At 41.0% G+C, this 23,056-nt stretch overlaps 1 protein-coding gene across 3 annotated transcripts in view; it reads right to left on the bottom strand.

The window, feature by feature from the left end:
• NME7 (NME/NM23 family member 7) overlaps positions 1-23,056 on the bottom strand; it is a 271,885-nt gene that overhangs the window by 670 nt on the left and 248,159 nt on the right. The window lies entirely within an intron of this gene.

Here is a 23,056-nt window from a genome sequence, read left to right on the forward strand (position 1 = left end):
CCTTCGTGTGAAAGAAGACAAAAAATGAGCTTTCTGAGAAACATTCTCCGGGTATAACGGAGCTGAAGGTTTAGTATCACATAACCAACGTGGGAAATACCCAAACCAAAATGCTGGCATCATGTTTCTGGAAATGGAAGCCTGTCACGAAGCCTGTGCAGCTGGAGCTCGAGCAGAGCCTTCCTGCCTTCAGTCCGGCCCCCAGAGATCCCTTCGGTGTGAAGCCGAGATGCGTCCCCGCTCCCGGAGAGACCGATGCAGAGGCCCGCGGCCACGTGTGCGACGGCAGGAGCACTTTCTCCTCCCACGTTACTGCCTCACGTTTATAATCCTGCTGATCTGCTTGTCTTGTTTATTCTTGAAAAATACTACCGGAGACTTTGCTATTTCTGGACCAGCAAATTGTGTGATGGCAGATTAATACCAGAGGAGCAATGATTCCATTTGACAACAACAACAACAACAAACCCAGCAAAGGGAACTGTGGAAAACGGCACCACAGCTTAGCTGCAAAGGTTTAAGGAGCCCTCCTTAACAAGTGAGGAAATACTGTAGCACCTGTAAACTAACAACCTACCTAAACAAAGCTGGGTTTCTCTGAATGTCACACCCACACTTCTAGAAATAGAACGTGTCGTTCCTATAACAAGATGGTTTATCTTGCTGAAACAACTCATTTTCCACCGTGTAGATCAGTCTGAAATGTGAGGTTTATAAAACAAGAAGGGGGATGGCTTTAGGTCTGGGGAAAGGAGTACACAGATTGGGGGATGGGAGGTAGTTTGCCTTTTTGAGGCTGTTCTAAGGTCACAACCTTAGTCAAACAAGCCACGGCTTTCATATGTACGATCCGAGCCACTGTGTGTGCGGCATAGTGTGTGTGAGTACCTGTGTGTGCGTGCTCTCTATCACCTCAAGATTCCGTCCAAATCTTGCCTCCCCATATCCTGTCCACACTGCACCAATCCAGTCCCCACCCGTGAACTGTAGGGTTACATCACCACTGGGAGACTGGAATGGGGGTTGTATTCTTCGACTCAATAGGTATTTGTTGACTGTCTACTGGGTGCCAAGCACTCTTCTAACAGCTGGGGGATAGATCCACGAGGGAACAAAACACACAGACCTGTTTTCTTTCCTCGCAGCTCGCATTCTAGTATGAACTACTGCATGTTTTTGGAACTCGTGCTTCTATACATTTATCTTCTCATCAGTTTATTCCATCCCTTATTAGATGACCCATTTTTTTGGGTGTAGGGACGGTGCCATCTACTTCCTCTGTGGTGTTCTGATCACATCCTACAGAGAGGTTTTCACACAAGTCCGAATACTTAATTCCTCACACTGAATATAAAGGAATGAGTTTTTTTAAAGGCAGTGTTTTTCAAAGGTAGGCCGAGTACCACTTGGAATCAAAAGCATTGGAACAATCACTGAGCCGAGGAAAAAGGAGTCTCTGTTTTTTTGTTTTTTTTTTTTCCCCCCAATTCATCACATTTCCAGAAGGCGAGTTTTGGTGCGTTGCTAGCACGTCTTCAGCCCAGGTTAATCTGCCTTTCAATTAAAGGGATACAGGCCTTGGGCTCAGAACCTGTGGTAAGCTATATTATCTAGCTAGAATTTAATAACTTTTGTCTTTATTGTATTTATTTTATTACCTTCAATTAAGGACAAGTAATACTACTAACAAGTACTAGTATTACTAGTGGTACTAGTGCTGGTTAGTGCGCTTACATTTACGGCAGTAAAATTTATTCAAGTGTAACAGTGAATGGATTTCAAGCAAAATAGTAAATAAACCTTCAGGTGGTACTCACATATGGTAAAACTCATGAAAGTGAAAGCCCACAAGAATTTAGGAATATTTGGCCAAAAGTATAGCATTAACAGAAGCCAAGTTTTCCTGGTTCTCTACCTGTTTGGGCAAAATCTAATTTGAACTCCATTTTAGAATAACAGCATGCCCTGCCTGCTCAAACTTCACTTATTACCAGAGGGAACAGCTCCGGCTCCAAATTAAAAACATTATCAGTAATCAGAGATGAAAATCCAGTTATCAGACTCTGAAAGGCCAATGATCGCTCCAACTCCTGGCTTCTTAAAGGATTCATGCCACTTCTCTAGAGATCAGTGTCTGTCTGGCCCATGGAGGAGAACCAAGTGAGCTTCCTTTGAAACTTCAGGGCTGAGGACCTTATGAATACAGAGGGAAATTATCCAAGGAACATTCAAGAGCAGTTTTAATCGAGTGAGTATAGTGATCTGGGTTTCAAATGCAACGGGAAATGTGCCTCTCCCGTAGCTCCTTTATGAGGGAGCCAGCGCACTAAGTGGCATGTTACCTCCCATCCCCTAGGCTCTGCCCCGGGAAAGCCGACTAGGAAAGAGTCTGTCAGTCTCCCCGATGCCCGGCCGCAGTCAGCACTCCCATCCCACCCAGTGTAAGACAAAGGGGGTTAGACCAAGGCAGGTATCTTGGCTCGCGTCTGAATTTTGTATTTTTCTCTCAGAGATTGTCAGCATCGGTCTGTTCTGAGAAATTAAGTATCTCATGAAGAGGTGCTGACTCTTACTTGACTACAGAATCCTGCTATTTGATTGAGGCACAAATGAATTCCACACCCCAAGAAGGGGTCCGTATTGTAATAAAACCGCGACACCGCATCTCCAGCTGACTTGTCCACAGAGCCTTTAAGAGACTGGGCTTTCATAACATCAGGACTCCCCCAGCCAGTCTGTCAAGGGCCGCCTTTTCCAAGGAAATGCACACCTCCCTCTAGTACCAGCCTTTCACAGACCGGGAAGGGGCCGGCACAGCATGACTGCAAACCCATCTACTCAGCCGCCCACAGGGCCTGACAGAGTCGCTGGGTCGGTCCTTCCGTTTAAGTGTTTCGGGATCAAATACTTTACTCCCATGAAAGGTGGCCCCTCAGTACCCATAACTTCTCATAGGGATTTGCGGTTATTAAATTAGGAAGTAATGGAGACGCGTGGGGCAGGCCTGCAGGAATGGGAAGAGGAACCGTTCCTTTGATAAGGAACAAGGGTTCTAAAATGACCAGTGGGGGAGGATCGGGCCTTGGGGGAGGTTCTGGTGATTCTGCACTGGAGCCCCCGCAGCAAGGGGATGGTATAAGGCTAACAGGCACTTCGGGGTTCTACCAAAGAAAAGGGAACGTGACCTGAGAAGCCCGTGCCTACAGAAACCTTTGCCTAGAGCTGGCCTCTTCTTTTCTTTCATTCATTAATTTCCCCAGGGCCACTTTCCCCTGTGCCCAGCACTGACCATGACGCTGACCGTGACCTCGGGGAGGGGGCATCCACACAGACAAGGTCCCTGTTCTGTAATTTTGGTCTTCACATCTCCAAATATCTTAAATGGCCTGCCCTATTCTCTTATCCATACCTAATTTCCTTTCCCTCCTTCTCCTGCCAGTCATCCCTGTCACTAACACACCAAGCACACCCATCTAGGGTAATGCAGTGATGCGTGAGCCCTGGTCCTCAGAAATCTCAAATCCCGGGAAGAGGAAAACCCACGCACTCAGATCAAATCGCTAGCGTGTGCTAAGGTGCAAGTGGAGAGAATAAACTGCCAGTAGGACACGAAACATTTCACACGGGGGTTAACATTCAACTTGAGTGTTGAGGATGAGCTTCATTTAACGTAGATGAAGGGAACGGCGAAGTTTAGCTGGTATAGGACTATTGGGCTAATGGGTCACTGCTACTTTACTAACCTGAAGCTTGGTTCTTCCTCTCTCACCGCTAGAGTTAAGTAAGAACAACAGCTCACACTTATTTCTTCCTTCACAGCGTACAGTCTAATTCATACACAAGTCTCACGTCTCGCAACAGCTCTATGAAGTTGTTCCCCTCATCTCCACAGATCAGGATCCTGGGGCCCAGGGTCCACGACTTCCATAGGCAGTGAGTTGGAGCCCTTGCTAAGTCAGCAGGACCGGAATCTGAATCTTTACCTACAACTCTAAGCCTCTTGGCTCTTCATCTCCTATGGAGTGGACTCTGCATTTGCCCATGACTGCGTATCTACATTATCAAAAATTCTCTAACAATGGAATTCAAATAAATATAAATCTTCTGTAATTGCTTCAAGTGTAGACACAGCAAAAGCTTCCAGGGAACTATTTTTGCCCTGAGTATAGTGTATAGCAAAAGCGGGTCTCAAGGCTAGTGATTCTAGTCCTGTCCAGCACTCCCCCCATGGGAGTGGAGGAACTTCTAGAACATGGAGCCAGCGTGAAATCCCTTTGCACAGTTATTACGCCTGGCTTTCTATTGGAGTCTCTAGAGAAGCCCATGCTACAGATGCCCAGGCTCTTCCACAGATGACTGAGTCAGGCACTTTGGGGGGTAAGGGCAGCCACCTATTTTCCAATGGTTTTTAAAGCTGGCTGGGCATCAAAAATACCTGTGGAGTTACTTTGTTTCCTTTTAAGTAAGGGCACAGATGTGTTTGAACATTTATAGAATCCATCTCTCCCACTGTCATGGAGTTCGGGCACCAAATCAATACTTGCACCGAGGCCACTATACTAGACAAGTTTGGGGCGCCTGGGTGGCTCAGTCGTTAGGCGTCTGCCTTCGGCTCAGGTCATGATCCCAGGGTCCTGGGATCGAGCCCCGCGTCGGGCTCCCTGCTCTGCGGGAAGCCTGCTTCTCCCTCTCTCATTCCCCCTGCTTATGTTCCCTCTCTCGCTGTGTCTCTCTCTGTCAAATAAATAAATCTTTAAAAAAAAAAAAAAAGATATTTATACTAGACAAGTTTTCAGATAAAATCTAGTCAAGCTGAATTTGACTGAGGTACAAGTTTGCTAGTGTTCCAACAATACGATAGTGATTTTCAAATACACCAGCCAATTCGGTAGAAAAACCACTCTCAACTCACTTGGGACCCTTCTCGCCAGAGACGGTTTTGCAGGCGTGTGACCTGGGTCATCACACAGGGCCACGTGCTGGAAGGGCCATGCCTGGTTTCGTGTTCTTTCCACTGCCTCCCTCTTGAGATGCTTAATAGTTTTTTTTTTAACTTTAATTTTTTTTTAGATTTTATTTATTTATTTGAGAGAGAGACAGAGTGAGAGAGAGAGAGCACAAGTGAGGCGAGGGGCAGTGGGAGAAGCAGCCTCCCGCTGAGCAGGGGGCCGGATGAAGGGCTTGATCCCGTGACTCCAAAGGCAGATGCTTAACGACTGAGCCAACCAGGCACCCCTCTTAATAGTTTTTGAACAAGGGGCCCTACATTCCATTCTGAACCAGTTCTGTCGTCGCCCTGGGCCTCTATGCTAGGGCTACTTCTGCATGGTTTTCCTATTGGCTGAGTGGAAGCTGTGGCAGAAAGGGCTGCTTTTAAAACAAGCAGTCAACAGATCCCTGGTGAGAGCCGGTGGGTCGGGGAGGCGCAGGGGAGGCGCAGGGGAGGCAGGAGCTGGAAGGCTCGCCTGGAGAGGAAGCGAGGCCACGACTGCAGGGAAGCCTGGGGCAGGGGTAAAGAGGAGCAGACACTACAGAGGCCACACACACAAGACCCGAACCCTTCCTGAACTGGGGCTGGGCTCCCTCCCTCTCTGTCTTTCTCTCCAAGTTACCACCTATTTCCCACTCCCCAGAAAGAGCCCTGGGAAGTGGGCCATTGTGAGGAAAGAGGTGGTAGCTAAAGGAGGGGCTCAGAGGAAAGATCCAGCCTTCAGGAGCAACCTACCCTAGCCTCCAGGAAGTCCTCGGGCTCGGATGCTCAACTCTATTTATAGGCTACGAGCAATAACACAGAATTTAGTCATCAGAGTCTCCCCTTCATATAGCTTTACCTTCTCCATAGGTTCAGAGGCCATACTTGAAACATTTTAAGACAAAATGAAAATTTCACATTAAGATGACTGTATATTTCAGGAATTCTGTAAACCTAGTGTGCTCAGAGTTCTCTTTTAAAGCCCACTTGATTTTCTTACTGCCTGCCATCCACTAATGAGAACAACTCTCTTTTTAAAGCTGGAAGGTAATTCTTCCTCAACCCAGAATAGAGTGGCACTGACCTTTCTCTTGACTGGAAATATATACCTTTTTTTTTTTTCTAATATAACTGAAGATGCAAGAGTCCTTTCTAGAAGTTCATTCTAAAATTGGGCTTCATGACTCATTATCTGGTCTCTTCTGCCTTGAAGGTGGTTTTGGTTGTACCAAGTCCCTCCCCAACCCCTCAAAAACTCTAAAAATATGAATAGATGTTTGTCACTTCTGTTCTCTTTTCCTCCCTATTCCCAATGATTAAAAAAAGTACACTCTGAGAGTTACCATAAGTCAGTGTGAGCTATGGATAGCTGTTCAATATTTACATTGTAAATTTCACTTTTTCTTTAAAAATGGAGTCCTTGTGACATGTTTTAACAGATTATCATGTGTAATACTTACAACTGACTTTACAAAGTAGAAATTAGTCCCCCTTTCCAGTCGATGAGCCAGAGTGTCTGAATTTAGAGCTAACTTTTTGCCTGAGGGCACATAACTCTGTCTAGTGCCTTGGGTTCTGCCTGGGCTGGTTAGGGATCCCATAAGGGGTAGAGCCTGGTTGTTTAGAGTTTTACCCCTGGCCTTGCCACTTCCGGGCTGGATGACCTTGAAGAAGTCACATCACCTGTTTCTCAGATTCCTTATCTATAATCTAATAGTACTTATTACATAGGGTTGTTTTGAAAATTAAAGTAAGGAAAGCCTTACAGTGCTAGCATGTAGTAAATACTCCATAATAAATATCATTATTACTGTTTCTCCAATATGCTCACAATGCTGTGGCCTATCCTGCTGTATGTCAATGAAGCCGTGGGCTTCTGAGCAACCTCACCATTCTGTGAGAGCCAAAACTGCTCAGGCCACTCCTGCCCACCAGAGGAGAACCTACATAAGTAATCAGGTCATGAATGACAAAGAAGACTTTTGCAGACAAAGACAGTAAAGACACATGAGAACCAAATGCGACATGCCATCCTTAATTGGATCCAGACTGGAAACATTTTTTCTTTTGCTGCAAAAGACGTTGATGGGTGAAACTGGTGAGATTGTAATGTCTGTACACAGACAGTAGTACTGTCTTAATTTCCCGGGGTCTAATCATTGTTCTGTGGTGATGCAGTACGGATCACTGTTCTGGATTTGTAGGAGATAGACACTGAAGTATTGAGAAATAAAAGGGATTTATGTCTGTCACTTACAGTCAAACATATATATCATGATATTAATCGGCCCACACGCACCCAAGGTGAGAGAGAGAAGAGGGGGATGATTGGTACATCGTGACACAGGAAAATGCTAACATTTGGGGAAAGTGGGTAAAGGGTGAGAGTGCTGAATCTGGACTTGGAAAAGAACGGAGTTTGATTCTAGCCACTATGTCATAGTGCTTAGGCAAGTATGTTGAACTCCCTGAGCCTGTTTCTTAATCTAAAAATTGGCGATAACAACACCTACCTCATTGGGATGAATGTATATGTAAGTTTATGGGTGGATTTATAAAGTTGCAGCACACTGTACAAGTCATAAATTTTCACGAAGCAGCTCAGGCTGGGCTCTGCTGGAAGTCAGAGTGAAGCTAAGAGGTGGGTCATCTCAGCCGTAATATCAGGCAAGCAGGGGAGAACACTCAGATGAACTTGACACTTCACATTCGAAATTCATTTTTGCCAATTCCCCACAGAAGAAAGGTTTTTGACAGGGAACATATCCTATTCTTAATTTTTTTTTTTTAAAAGGCCTTCAAATAAGCAAAGAAAATGTAAATATGATGATGCATTCTTGAGATTAGTGATTTTCATTCTGCCTGTACATCAGAATCACCCATTGGAGCTTTAAAAATAACGACATGCTTGGACCCTATCTTAGGAGAGTCTGATTCATTTGGTCTTTGGAAGATCCTGAACATTCACATTTTCAAATGGCTCCGCAGATACTTCTCATGTTCACTAGGGTTGCAAACTACTGCCCTAGACACAGTTAATGAAAGTAGGTACCCCAGAAATCAGGGCCGGAACCATGCCCATCTGATGTTGTCAGAAGAGATCTGAAGGATAGAATGAAACCTCCCAGTTACCTTGGCTTTTGCTGGTATTTGCAGTACACTTAGGCCCTCGACATGAGGTATGCCACGGCGATGGGTAATTGGCCTCACACAGCGAAATGAGGAATGTGGGCAAAATGGAGGCAGTAAACTTCAACAGGGTCATCTTGGGTGCTCACAAGAAAGAAATCAAAGCAGGCTCACTGAATGAGTTCTATAAACAATACACAGTGACTCAGGAAAGGGATCGTCAAGTATGTTCTCTTGGTTCCCTAAGGACTTGGGCCTACGGGGCAATTGCTGTCTGGGATGCCATCACTGCTGATTGACCTCATAAAGGATACTGGAAACGAAACCCAAGGAATTACGGGACCCTTTTCAAAAAAACCACAGGGTATTTGTTTCTTGGGAAGTTCTTGTTGCTATACTTCATACACATTTCCGTTAGAAAAGCTCCAAGATGAAAATAACGTAATTAGAAACTAGCAACTAAAATTATTTAGAAGATAGGACACTGCTTTGATAAAGACATATAAGAAAAGTAAAAAAGGCTCTCAGATCAGATAAAAGCTGACAGAATGTATAATCAGAATTTTTTAGATAATGAGGGGAATAGTAGGAGTGGACCTTTTCACTTAAATCTGGAAAGAAATTGACAGCAAATGTTAAGGTAATTTAAGATTTAAGGGAAAAAATGACTTCCTTATATCCAAAGATTTGAAGGTTCAAAATGTTCAGAATTATCTTTGAAGGACAAGCTGAAGGACAGGTTGAAGAAATATTCTTAAACTTTGATAGCAATGTTATAAAAGGCAATTGCCATATTTTTCTATAAACATTCTTGACTGTTACTAGCAAAAAAGTATCCTCGGCTAAATACATTTGAGTGAAATTTTAAACTTCTTATTACGTAAAGAGTCTGTTGCACAGTCCCCGGGGAAAGTGAGTTGGGACAATGGCCGAGTGTAGGCGGCCAGTGCTCCTGCTGGGGAGACAGGAGCGGAAGGAAGACGAGATGAGTCGCCAGCCAACTCTAGGAAGAAAGGGAGGCTCCGGCCCATCCTGGGCTCCAAGCACCACCACTGTCACGTGGCTTCCCTGAGTACCAATTATTCCCCAGTCAAAACCTTGGTGGGCTCTCTATTTCCCATGGTATGACATCCAATCTCAGCGTTGGCTTGGCTTTCATAAAGCCCAACAATACATCCACTAAAAGCAAGTTTTTGGCTGCAGTCACTCTTTGTTTCCACCACTCAAAAGCAGAAAAAGGGCTTTACCACTTGAAATAGGCTTTCCTTTACACCCGTAACTCCTGCAGGGCAAGGGATGTCCCTCTTCCTTCTTCCTACACTCCCGAGTTGTTCACATACAGCAGGCCATCAACACTTGCTGAATAAGTGCTGACCTCCTGCGGTTTCTGTTTCTCTTCTTTTTCACACCCTTCTCACCCACTCTATCCAAGCTGGTTACTCTTTACCCACTCTTTACAAAGAGGCTTCTCACGTAGTCTCCATCATTGCCTTCTGCCAATCATGCTGATATAACAAAACAAATGCTGACATTCAGGAACAGAATGCAAAGGGCCCTGCTCCTAGGCCAGCCAAGACCATGGCTGATTTGCAGGGGACAATTTAGGGCAGTAAAGTACTGGAGAGGAATTAAGGAGGCAAGAAGTGAGAGGCTGTATTCCTATTAAAAAGGGAAAGTGAATAGGGCTTCCAGAAAGAGGCAGGTATGACAGAGACATGCTTCAGACAAATGCTTTTCCTATCAAAACTTAATCTTAACTTATTAACAAGAGGAGCTTTGGCCCATAAATACTACAAAAGTTCTTTGAGTTTTCGGAATAACATAAAACAATGAGTTATCTAAATAAAGCCTTATCAGTTTAAAGGTTTCATTTAGAATAGTTTGGCTTTTCGTTGATCGCCTTCTGTTGAGTGGTGTACCTCTGCCGTGGCCCCCTCAAAAGTCTAGGTCATTTAATTCACGTTTCATATTCTCTTAAACGACTCAAAACAGAACAGTAATGCCAAAGGCTAAGGCAGAACTCAACCAATTAAAATACTGGTGCCTCAGCTGTTGGCATACCCCTCTGGTGCTGTTTTAAAGATTCATGTAGACATATTCAAGACTTATGGATTCTGTCTTTGGAAAATTTACAGGAGAGAAAGATGGCGTTGTTTCAGGATAATACCTATAATAACAGAAATGACAACAACACTGAAAATAATGTGGTAGAGAATGATACTCAGTCTTTCTTTCCCCTTCATAAAGAGAATTTTGATTTCATTGGGGGAAGCAAAGTGCGTAGCCTTCATTACACATGGGTGGAGGGGAGGCCTGTGACTAATTTTAGACCAATATCACGTAAGCAAAGTTGTTGGGTAGGGCTTCCTGGGAAGCTCACTAAAAGCAGGCATACTCAGCTGTAGTGTCTTTTTGCCCTTTGCCCTTTAGTTCCTTCTGCCTGGAACAAGCAGGATGCTAGAGCACAGCAGCCACCTTGGACCTAAGAGGCAATCACAGGGAAGGGCCAAGATTACTGCAATGATCTCAGGCCTGAAGTCTTGAGCTGCTGAACCAAAGCCTGTCGCTAAATCTGCCGGTGCCTTGACCTTGGCCTGTCTAGTCTCCAGAGCTACGAGAAATAGATTTCTGGTGGTTATAAGCCACCCAGTCGATGGTGTTGTTACAGCAGCCCGAATGAACCAAGACAGGTCTCTTCATAGTTTCCTTTTCAGCAGGAAGAGTCACTCTGTTAAACCTGAGACCTCCTCACTTCTTGTTTCCCCATAAGAAAACTTCTAATTTGTGCTATTTTCGGCATTTCTGTTCCTAGCAGCCAAATTCTTCACAGATATAAATAACAGTAATAACCATGACGGTAATGGCGACAACAGCAGCACTGGTCTGAATGCTTTGCATTCATCATCATGTTTAATACTCATGATTCTCACAGCCCTGTGATTGTACAGGGAACTGAAGTGTGGGTCCCACAGCTAGCTAAGAAGCAGAATTAGGGTGTGAGTTGGGCAATCTAATTTTAACCCCATGTGCTGTGCTTCCTCCTACCCAGCTAAGTGATGGGAGTCAGCGAGGAGCTCAGTTGAGGTTCTGGGGTCATGTGTGCTGTTTTCCAAGGCTATTCTCCTTTATGCTAAACACACATTTCCAGTGTAGGCATCTCCAATAAAGATTCCTAAAACATACAAACCTAATGTTTAGAAAGAGTGAAGTCCGATCCAATAATTGCAGAAAGAAAATCTTCCCTCCATGAGGATTCCGAACCACCTGTCCTGTTCCTGTCCCACTCCTTACGCTTCATCAGCCAGAGCATTTCAGCTGGACCTCATCCTCAGTCTGTAAGCATCGGGGAGGGGACCTACGTTCACGGATTTACTCAATCCTTACCCTTTTCGATGAAATCACTACCAAGGGAGCTAATTAGTGGCAGCATCCTTGGTGTTTTCTTCCACCCTCCCCTGCCTCCCTACCCCACCCGCCTGGGACCAATGACTCCCCTAACGTGGATGGAAATGATCTACCTTCACTGGGACACACTTGGGTTGATTTTGAAAAAACAAAGCAAAACAAATGACTCTGAAGCTGCCTGTGATTTTTCAGAGGCCCTTTCCAAGCATGGAATGACCTTTCTGATCAAAGCTATGCTTTGAATCCATCATACATAATACAACAATAAATTTGAGGGAAATTTCGAAATACTGGCTATTATATAGTTAGGTCAACTGAAAACTAATTGAATGGTTTGGAAAATCAGAATCACAGAAATTAAGAACTTGAAAGACCTGAGAACATTCTGTGCGATCCCCTCAATGATACTACTTTCTCCTTGTTACGCACTCTCTGTTTCTTAAAGATGAAAAACAACAGAAAAATGCTGATGTTTAACACTTCTGTCGCAGAGATCCAGCTTAGACATGGAAAACCAGACATGCACATGACAAATCCAGCCAGAAGCAGGACACACCGGTTATCTACCAATTCCACTCTCCAACTCCCTCCAGCTTCCTCTATATCCTGCCACTGGCGTTTTCTTAACATCGCTCCTGACTCAGAAAACAAAACAACCCTTCACAACCTGGACCTGGCCAACGATTCCAAGATCCAGCATAACCCCCAGTCCCTTCAGATTTTAAACTCTCACCATTCAAATTTCAAATCATTAACTGAAAGCTTCATCTTCTGTCCTGTTTCTGGGTCTGTAGACATTCAATTCCTTCTGCCCACAATGCTCTTCCTGGACCCTCTTCCTCCTATCCCCACTTTTGTACTTTGTGACCTTAGAATCTCTATTTTAAGCCACTAACCAACCAACAGAAAAATTCTTGTGGAACTTAAGAAACTGGTGGGTGGCCAGACTAACCATCTAAATCAGGGGTCTGGGCTTGGTAGGTAAAAGGTTCAACTAAGGACATATAACACCAAAAAGGACTAAGATCACTTCTATACCAAAGGCAGAAAGATAAAACTCTGTCGCTTGGGACCCTCTTTCTTTTGAAAAATTTTAAAACATCTTATAGTACAAAAGGGAAAATGCTTTGCTATTTCGAGCTTCTTTCACTCTTGTAAATGACATCTGTGATGTCAACATTTAATGAGAGCTATCCGGAATTTGGCACTGTTAATTCATGTGAGAATGCCAATTCCACTGAGTAAAGGAGTTATTAGAGTCATATTTAACATAAAGTGCAAATATTGCAATGAAGTGGGTTCAGGATGAAAATGTCAATTATATGTAAAAATTAAATACCACCTTTTTGAATCACTTGTCTTGGCATCATGGAAAATTTTTCAGCCTTCTCCAACAAGAGTGTCAGATCTTGGGAACAGTAATTCATAAATGGCCTGATTCCACAATGAGTCAGTGACTAAAATACTCTGGATAAATGTTTCACTTATTTATATTGTTGGGTCAAAACTCCAGTTTGTTGAATTATCTGTGTTGGTGACATCTTTCAAAAAGTTAGTTTACCGCTTTGCATCCTTTCAGGATGCCCCCATGTCGTTGACACACACAATACACTGAGTAGACAGGATTTATGGGGTACTGAACGGGTACCCCAAGTCTTCAAAACCTACAAAAGGAAGTTTAGTAAAATAGGCAGCCACAGTGATTATATTCAAAAATAGAGCTTTTCCTCTTGAACGAATGGTCTGGGCACCAAGGAAAGATCCTACTGAATCTCTGACCCTGGGAATCCTAAAATAATCTCTTGCAGTAAACAGGGACATTATATTGAAACCTTAAATTATGGGAGATTATGAGAACAACACTTTTAACTAACAAAACCAAGCCATAAAAAAATCTAGGGTTTTAATGTAACCTCTTTTACTTCCTTTTAAAATGGAAGTCCTTCAGATCACATAGAAACTTAATCTCTGGTTTAAAATTTAGTGCTAAATACGAGCCAAAGACTTAAGGACTCTGAAACTAAGATTAAACATATACTTTTTAAAAAAATACGCAGCTTTTCAAATTAGCCTTGATGGCTATTACATTCATAAAATCTTGGAGGAAGAGCTAGTAATACATGTCATTTTATACTTTTAACTCATCTGAAGTTTCTCTTATTTGTGGGTTTGTAGTTAGAGGTGGAGGGAATCTTTTGAGGCCTTCAGTGACACCGTGGGACTCTACTTTGGAAATTAATACTCAAAATAATAGATAAAAAATATTGATCTCTTCTTCTGCAATTACTCCCTATTATATTTGTCTAGACTTATTGATTTAAATGTGAAGTGACATTTTTAAGTTGGGGCAATGTGAATCTAATCTTTGAATATATTAGGGGGGGAAATGTCCCAGAGGCCAGCATGACAGTTCCTGCATGGCTAAAATATCATCTACTTGAATGAAGAAAACTAATATGTATTCACCTCAGTGGAATGTAAAAAAGCCATAAAAATCTCTAGCTGTAAAATGCTTATCATTTGATTTGCTCTCATTCCCCAGAGACTAGTGAGAATCCCTATATGTCACTTTGAAATGGAAAAAAAAAATCTTTGCTTCATTTCCTTTTAACTTATAACTATTATTTCTAGCTTTCTTTTAAAAATTGCATCCTTAAAAAATAAAAAAAAACAAAAAACTGTATCCTTGTTTGGATGAGAGTGGAAAGGAGTGGGCTAAAAATGAAAATTTCTTAACCTAGTGTTTCATTTAAAATATTGTTGACCTGGAATTATAATGTTGGTATCAATGTCCAGTGACATTTTATGGTATAGCCATTAAGTAAGGAAGCTAATTTCTGTAACCTATTACCTGATTCCCATTATTGTGCCACTAAATACCTCTAGGGTTTTGGTACTGAGACATTCCAGGAACTTATTCAGATGTGGTGTGTAGAGAAGTTTGGCTTATAAAGAAAATCTTTGTTTTCATTTAATTCCTAATCAGTAGATATGCTTCATTAGTCCAGAAATTGACTCACAGAATTCTTGGTGGTGCTTCTAAGATTAAATCAAAACAAAGACAGAATTATTGGAATAAAGGCGGTTCTGCTGAAAGTGACCAGGTTAGAGAGGGCTTGATTTACTCTCAGGAAAATGCTAAACAAATCCATTCTGTGAAAACTTTTCACTTTTCTTGTTAAAAGTATATTCGTAATTTCTACTGTGCTTTCCATAGTTGTCAGCAACCAGATGGCACTTTTTTTTTTTTTTAATAAATGAGATATTGGATGAGGAATGTTCCTTCCACAAAGGTTCCAAATTTTTCATAATCTTTTGCTATCTAGAGAGGCCAGTTTTGTACTTACTGTGTCACTGAACAAAGAAAACTATCCACCTAAAAAGACTTTGAAACAGATAATATAAACCTGCACTGAGGTGTGCTATATGAAACAAACCATTCTGTGTGTGAAATTCCAAACTCCAAGCTTCTAAATTAAAGGGTCTCTCTCTTCTAGCGCTTTCTTACCTAAACTTATCTTCCCCACCTGTTCCCTATGACGTGTATCCTTTCACTCCAGCCATGTTTCTTTAACATGTACATCTCTTTTTCTGTGTCTTTATACAAAATACTCCTTCTTTGTAAACACACTCACCTTTTCTTACTTTCTTTAATGTCTAGCCAAGTCTCACCTCCATATAAGACTTTTCCTAAATGCTGTGGTCCCTCAACTACTTTTCTTTTTCTTTTTTTTTTTTATTATGTTAGTCGCCATACAGTACATCATTAGTTTTTGATGTGGTGTTCCATGATTCATTGTTTGCATATAACACCCAGTGCTCCATTCAGTACACGCCCTCCTTAATACCCATCACTGGGCTAACCCATCCCCCCACCTCCCTCCCCTCTAAAACCCTCAGTTTGTTTCTCAGAGTCCATAGTCTCTCATGGTTCGTCTCCCCCTCTGATTTCCCCCCTTCATTTTCCCTTCCTTCTCCTAATGTCCTCCATGCTATTCCATATGTTCCTCAACGACTTTTCTATCCTGATCTCCTTTTGTATTTATACAGAAATGTATGAGAATATATTTTAAGAATTGAGAACATGATATAACTAGTATTATAAAATACTGTTTCATGTATTGTTTTGTGCTTGTCTCTTACACTGTTGGACCTCTAGCTCAGCGTGCATTTGTCAGTAATAACAACAGAAGGAATTTCAGGATGTGAATACTCAGGCCTGCGTTTGTCAAGAAGGCTTAAACAGAACATAATGTTAATCTAAACTTTTACCTTAGAAATCTAGAAAAAGAAGAGCAAATTAAATCCCAATTAAATGGAAGAAAAATAATAAAAATGAGAGCAGAAATTAATTTAAAACAGGAAATCAATAGGAAAAAAAAAAAATCAACAAACCCAAAAGCCGGTTCTTTGAAAAGATCAACAAAATCAGTAAGCCTCTAGGCAGGCAAGGCAAGAAAAAAAGAACAAAAATTACTAACATCAGAAATGACAGAGGGGACACATCACTGGAGAGTCCACGTAAATTAAAAGGATGATAGAGGAATATTATGAAAAACTCTATGCCCACAAATCTGACAATGTAGATGACACAGACCAATTCCGTGAAAGACACAATCTGCCAAAACTCACAGAAGAAAAAAATAGATGATTTGAATAGGTCTATATTAACAACATTGAATCAATAATGAATAACCTTCTAAAACAGAAAGCACTAGGCCCAGATTTGTGAATTCTACTAAACACTGATGAATTTTACCAAATATTTAAGAAATTATACCACTTTTCTATAGTCTCTTTCAGAAGATAGAAGCAGAGGGAGTACTTCTCGACTCATCATTCTATGAAGTCACTTTACTCTTATACCAAAACCAGAGAGAATGACAACAAGACTACATAGTAATATCTCTCATGAACATAGATCAAATACCCTCAAAATATTAGCAAAAGGAATCCAACAGTAAGTAAAAAGATTTATACAGCACAATCAAGTGGTATTTATCTCAGGTATATAAAACTTGCTCAACATTTGCAAACCAATTAATGAAATCCTTACATCAACAGGTTAAAAAGAAAAATCACATGTTTATATCAATAGATGCAAAAAAAAGCATTTGATAAAATCTCACACACATTCGTGATAAAAACTCCTAGCAAAGTAGGAACTAGAAGGGAACTTCCTCAACTTAATAAAGAATATCTAGGGATGCCTGGCTGGCTCAGTCAGTAGAGCATGCAACTCTTGATCTTAGTGGTCATGAGTTCAAGCCCCACTTGGGTGTAGGGTTTACTTAAAAATATATATGTATCTACAAAAAAAACCCCTACATTTAACATCATAGTTAAGTGTGAGAAACTCCACTAAGATCAGGAAAAAGGCAAGGATATCTTCTCTCACCACTGCTTTTCAACATCATGCTGGAATTCCCAGTTAATGTGATGGACAAGAAAAGGAAATAAAAGGCATACAGATTAGGGAAGAAAAATAAAACTGGCTCTGTTTGCAAATGACATAATCTTCTATGTAGAAAGCCTGAAAGAACTGATCAAAAAATTTCTGGTGCTAATAAGAGATTATAGCAAGGTTGCAGGTTATAGTTAAGCTACAAAAGTCACTCATTTTCCCATACCAGCAATAAACAAGGTGAATTTGAAATTAAAAACACAATACATTTATACTATATCCAAAAAATGAAATACTTAGGTGTAAACCTCACAAAATATGTTAACCATCATATGAGGACATCTACAAAACTCTGACAGAAGAAATCAAAGAAGAACTAATTTCTTGAAAGAAGAATATACAGAAGGCACACACCATCTGTGAACTACACTAACCAACACAGTGTGGTATTGATAAAAGAACAGACAGATCAATGGAACACAATAGAGCCCAGAAAGAGATCCACATAAATATAGTCAACTGATCTTTGACAAGGGAGCAAAGGAAACACAATGGTGCAATTAGTCTTTTTAACTGGTGGTATATATCATCCAAGAAGATATGTTAGAGAAGGCATCTAAGCATATGAAGAGATGCTCCACATCATATTGTGTGGATATCAATAATCTAAAAACTGATTCTAAAGTTTATATTGAGAGGCAAAAGACCCAGAATAGCCAACACAACATCGAAGGAGAAGAACAAAGTTGGAGAACTGACACTACCTGACTTCAAGGTCTACTATAAAGCTACAGTAACCGAGACAGTGTGGTATTGATGACAGAATAGACAAACAGATCAATGGAACAAAATATGAGCCCAGACTTAGACCTCCATAAATACAGTCAACTGTTCTTTGACAAGGAAACAGAGGCAATGCAAAGACAGGCTTTTCAACAAATGGTGCTGGAACTGGATATCCACATGCAAAAGAAAAATGAATCTAGACACAGATATTACACCCTTCACAAAAATTAACTCAAAACGGAGTGCAGACCTAAATGCAAAACACAAAACTATAAAAACCCTAGAAGATCATATAGGAGAAAGCCTAGATGACCTTGGGTATGGTAATGACTTTTTAGATACAATACCAAAGGCATGATCCATGAAATAAATAATTGTTAAGCTGGACTTTTTTTTTTTTTTTTACATATTCTCTTTTTTTTTTATTGTTAATCCCCATACATTACATCATTAGTTTTAGATGTAGTGTTCCATGATTCATTGTTTGTGCATAACACCCAGTGCTCTATGCAGAACGTGCCCTCCTCAATACCCATCACCAGGCTAACCCATCCTCCCACCCCCCTCCCCTCTAGAACCCTCAGTTTGTTTTTCAGAGTCCATCATCTCTCATAGTTCGTCTACCCCTCCGATTTCCCCCCCTTCATTCTTCCCCTCCTGCTACATTCTTCTTCTTCTTTTTTTTTTCTTTTTTCTTTTTTTTTTTTTTTTAATTTTTTTTATTGTTATGTTAATCCCCTACATTACATCATTAGTTTTAGATATAGTGTTCCATGATTCATTGTTTGTGCATAACACCCAGTGCTCCATGCAGAACGTGCCCTCCTCAATACCCATCACCAGGCTAACCCATCCTCCCAACCCCCTCCCCTCTAGAACCCTCAGTTTGTTTTTCAGAGTCCATCGTCTCTCATGGTTCTTCTCCCCCTCCAATTTCCCCCCCTTCATTCTTCCCCTCCTGCTATATTCTTCTTCTTCTTTTTTTCTTTCTTAACATATATTGCATTATTTGTTTCAGAGGTACAGATCTGAGATTCAACAGTCTTGCACAATTCACAGCGCTTACCAGAACACATACCCTCCCCAGTGTCTATCACCCAGTCACCCCATCCCTCCCACCCCACCCCCCACTCCAGCAACCCTCAGTTTGTTTCCTGAGATTAAGAATTCCTCATATCAGTGAGGTCATATGATACATGTCTTTCTGTGTTTGACTTATTTCGTTCAGCATAATACCCTCCAGTTCCATCCACATCGTTGCAAATGGCAAGATCTCATTCCTTTTGATGGCTGCCTAATATCAGCTGGACTTCTGGACTTCTTTTGGTCTGTGATGACATTGCCAAAAGAATGAGAAGACAAGCCACAGACTGGGAGAAAATATTTGTGAAAGACATGCGACAGAGGACTGTTACCCAAAATATACAAATAACTTTTAAAACTCAATAAAAACAACCTAATTAAAAAATGGGCCAAAGACCTTAGAAGTCTCACCAAAAAAGATATGCAGATGGCAAATAAGCATATGAAAAGATGCCTCATGTTATGTGTCATCAGGGGATTGCAAATTAAAACAACTAGATGCTACTACTCCCTATTAGAAGGGTCAAAATCCAGAACACTGACAACACTAAATGCTGGCGAGACCACAGAGCATGGGAGCTCTTATACAGTGCTGATGGGAATGCAAAATGGCACAGACACTTCAGAAGACAGAGAGTTTCTTACACAAGTAAACATGCTCTTATCACATGATCCAGCAATCACTCTCTTTGGTACTGACCTAAGGGATTTGAAAAATTATGTCCTTACAAAAGCCTGTATGTAGATACCTGTAGCATTTTACTCATAATTTCCTAACTTGGAAGAAACCAAGATGAACTTCATTCACTAGGTGAATAGGTAAACTGTGGTACAACCAGACAATGAATATTATTCAGCACTAAAAAGAAGTGATCTATCAAGCCAGGAAAAGACAGGAAAAGGAAACTTAAATGCGTATTACTAAGTGAAAGAAGCCAATCTGAAAAGGCTACATACTGTATGATTCCAAACATGTAACATTCTGAAAAAGGCAAAACTATGGAGACAGTAAAAAAACAAAACAAAACAAAAAAAAAACAGTGGTTGCCAGGCGTTGGGGAGAAGGAGGGATAAACAGAGCACAGAAGATTTTTTAGGCAGTGAAACTACTCTGTATGATGTCATAATTGTGGCTACATGTCATTCATTATACATTTGTCCAAACCCAAAGAATGCACAACACCAAAGGTGAACTCTAATGTAAACTAGGTTCATTAACTATAACAAATGTACCACTCTGGTAGGGGATGTTGATAATGGGAAGGCTATGCATGTGTGGGGGCAGAGGGTCATAAGAAATCAATATACCTTCCACTCAATTTTGCTGTGAATCTAAACCCGCTCTAAGAAACAGTCTATTAAACAACAGCACAACCAACACAAAAAGCATGTCCGTAATACCTGATCATGAGCTCATTATTTAGTACCATGTGATCTATTAAATTATATACAGTCCGATTTTGTCCATTGCCATTTTATGTCTGATTGTTTCACCTTCTTAGAATATTAGCTCCATGAGATCAGAAACAGCTCCGTGAGATCAGAAACTGAACCTTCTATAGTCTTTCCCCAGTGATAGATCTCAAGCTTTTGGCAAAGAATTTTATGTACTTAAATAAAATGTGATGCAGAGAAGTAATACAATGAAGAAAGTTTTCTTTTCTTTTAAATGTAGTTAAGTAGATATCCAAGAAATATTTTTTGAATAAATACATGAATAAAAGATGTTTTAAATTTTGTTAATCCTAAACATTTACATTTCAGTTTCTCATACTGACTCTGAAGATAAGCATCCTTCATTTTAAATGTGATTGGTTGGAAAACATAAAAAAAAAAGAGAATTAAATAAAAGTAGCTTAAGAGGGAAATTTATGCCATAAGCAACATGTAGGAGAAAAGCACATTATACTACCAACTGCTTGACCTTCAAAAGATAAGTCAAATGCCTCAACTAATTACTCTCTTAGGTATGTTCAGTCCATTGCAAAAGTGCTGGTATATTCTTATAAGACACTTTGATTAGATTTCCCATTCCTTGAGCAAAATTAGAGTATAATCTAAGAACCCCGAGGTGGAAAAGGGCACTTGGAAAACAGGTGTTGTTGAGTCAAAAAAAACCCAGCGAACTGTGTAATTGACCTACTATTTTATGGTTTTATTCTTCTCCTAAAATGGTAATAGGAAAAAATACACAGACATTATGTTATATTAGGGTTTCTGGGTGCCAATGGCATGTCAAAATAGAAAGAAATGAATAGGGAAAAGATAAGTGAGAAGAGAAAAATGAAATTAATGGCGGTGAGAGCATGGCATTATTGATACAAATTATTTAATAATTTGAATTATTTTAGAAAATAGTTAATTTCAAAATGATTGGAACATTTACAATTTATTTTGGGAAAGAAGATTTAGCCTGTGTCTAGACACTTAGTAAGCGTAAGCTAGCTGTTTACATGTGAATGCTGCAAGCCCTATCATATCACATCCTATTATTTCAAGTCAGTTACTGTGTTAACTGAATCAACAATACCCAGAAATTTGCTTCATTATTTACTACCATCTTGATGGGAAGAAAAAGGGATCTTATAAATAACATCATAGATTTTCACAACATGGGTGAAGATTTATATTTAATTGCATCCTTAGTACATACCCTAGGAATAGAAACAAATCAACTTCTTAAGGTTAAGAGAAGTTTACATAGCACATTACGGGTGATATCTGTATCAAATATATGTATATACACGATACCCGTACTCCTACTACTAATATACCAACTGCAGCAAAGCCAACAATAACTATCATTTACTGGGTGTTTTCTGGATGCCATGCCCTGGCTCTATCCTCGTGGCAGATACTCAGGTCGGGTCTCTCAAGTTCCATTTCAGCCTCCTTCTATTTGGTAGCTGGAAAGCTACAAACTACATTTCCCAAACTCCCTTGCAGCTACGGCTTTTGCTACAAAGTGGGCTCCACCCATTTCGCTGTGTTCACGTGGCATTGAAGGAGAGAGGCAAGACAAAGGCCATCTTCGTGCTGCTACAAATGCTGGCAGGCAGAGACAGAAGCATGTGCAGTGCCTGGACTCAGCCTTCCGGTGTCCTGTCACCAGGGTCGTGGCTGTGAGAGGCAGTCATGTTAGCAGCCGTGGCTGAGGGGGCCACCAGGAGCACAAGTACAGTAATGTGGGATGAAGTCAGTGGCCTTGTGGCATCCTACCCCCACCCCCACCCCTCACTGATCTTCCCTGTATTCAACCCCTTTCTTCTTGGTTTCTGTTTCTATACTGAACTTTGGTGATATGGTCCTTTATATATATCGTCTCATTTAATGCCTTCTGGGAAATGTCATTATTTCTATTCTGCAACAGAGAAAATAAGCCTGAAAACGGTAATTTTTCCTAAGTCACAAAGTCGGTAGGTGGAGAAGTTGGGAATTTGAATTCTGATCACCTGACTCCAAAGCCTGTCCTCAGAACTGCTATATTTCCCATGGGCCTGCCTCATACTCAATACTTTAATTAAGGCTAAAGGAAGCCCATTTGGCATGGTATGGTTCAAATTCAACTTTAAACTTTGATTTACCTTTGAACTCACGCTCAAATCAAGTAAAAGTTATTGAAAGCTCAGCTAATTTCTCCTTCCACTCATCACTTCCGTATGCTTACAGACTTCGGACTGACTTAGAAACAGAAATGCTGGTCTTGCAATATTTTTAGCTAAGTCAGGAAGAAATAAGAAGTGTTGCTCTCCTGGGAAGTCACTTCTCAGAAGTCTTTAAGCTTCAAGCTTTAGTAAAAAGATGTCTGATATCTTAGAGCAATACATTTTTACTGGTCATTGAAAAAGGATAAGATGCACTTCTGGTCATCAGTAAAGGAAAGGAAAAGAAGCACCTGCAATTCTGGTAATTATAAAAACCAATGATCTGACTCCGAGGAGATAAAGAGAGTGTGGCATGTATTACTGCTAGGAAGCCAGTGATCTTCAGACCAAGCCATGCAATCTTAGGTGAGCCGCCTTCCTCGGTGGCAAAAACAAAGGCCTTAGATATGAATCTGATTTCCTCAGAATGTAGAGCCATGAAACGTTAGTGCAGAATAAGGGGGTTCGAGCAGAATGTCTCAAGTGTTATCACCTCACGGTGCACCCAGAAGTGCAAGATCTCGTGTGGCATGCTGAGGCCACCCGGGGAGCCATCAGGACGGCAGGAACTGCCCCTGGGTCACAGAGGATCAATGTCTCAGTGCCTTTGTGGAAAGTCTGAGCTCAGAGAAT

The sequence above is a fragment of the Halichoerus grypus genome, chromosome 7 (genome assembly GCF_964656455.1).
Source record: "Halichoerus grypus chromosome 7, mHalGry1.hap1.1, whole genome shotgun sequence".
Classification (NCBI taxonomy): Eukaryota; Metazoa; Chordata; class Mammalia; order Carnivora; family Phocidae; genus Halichoerus; species Halichoerus grypus.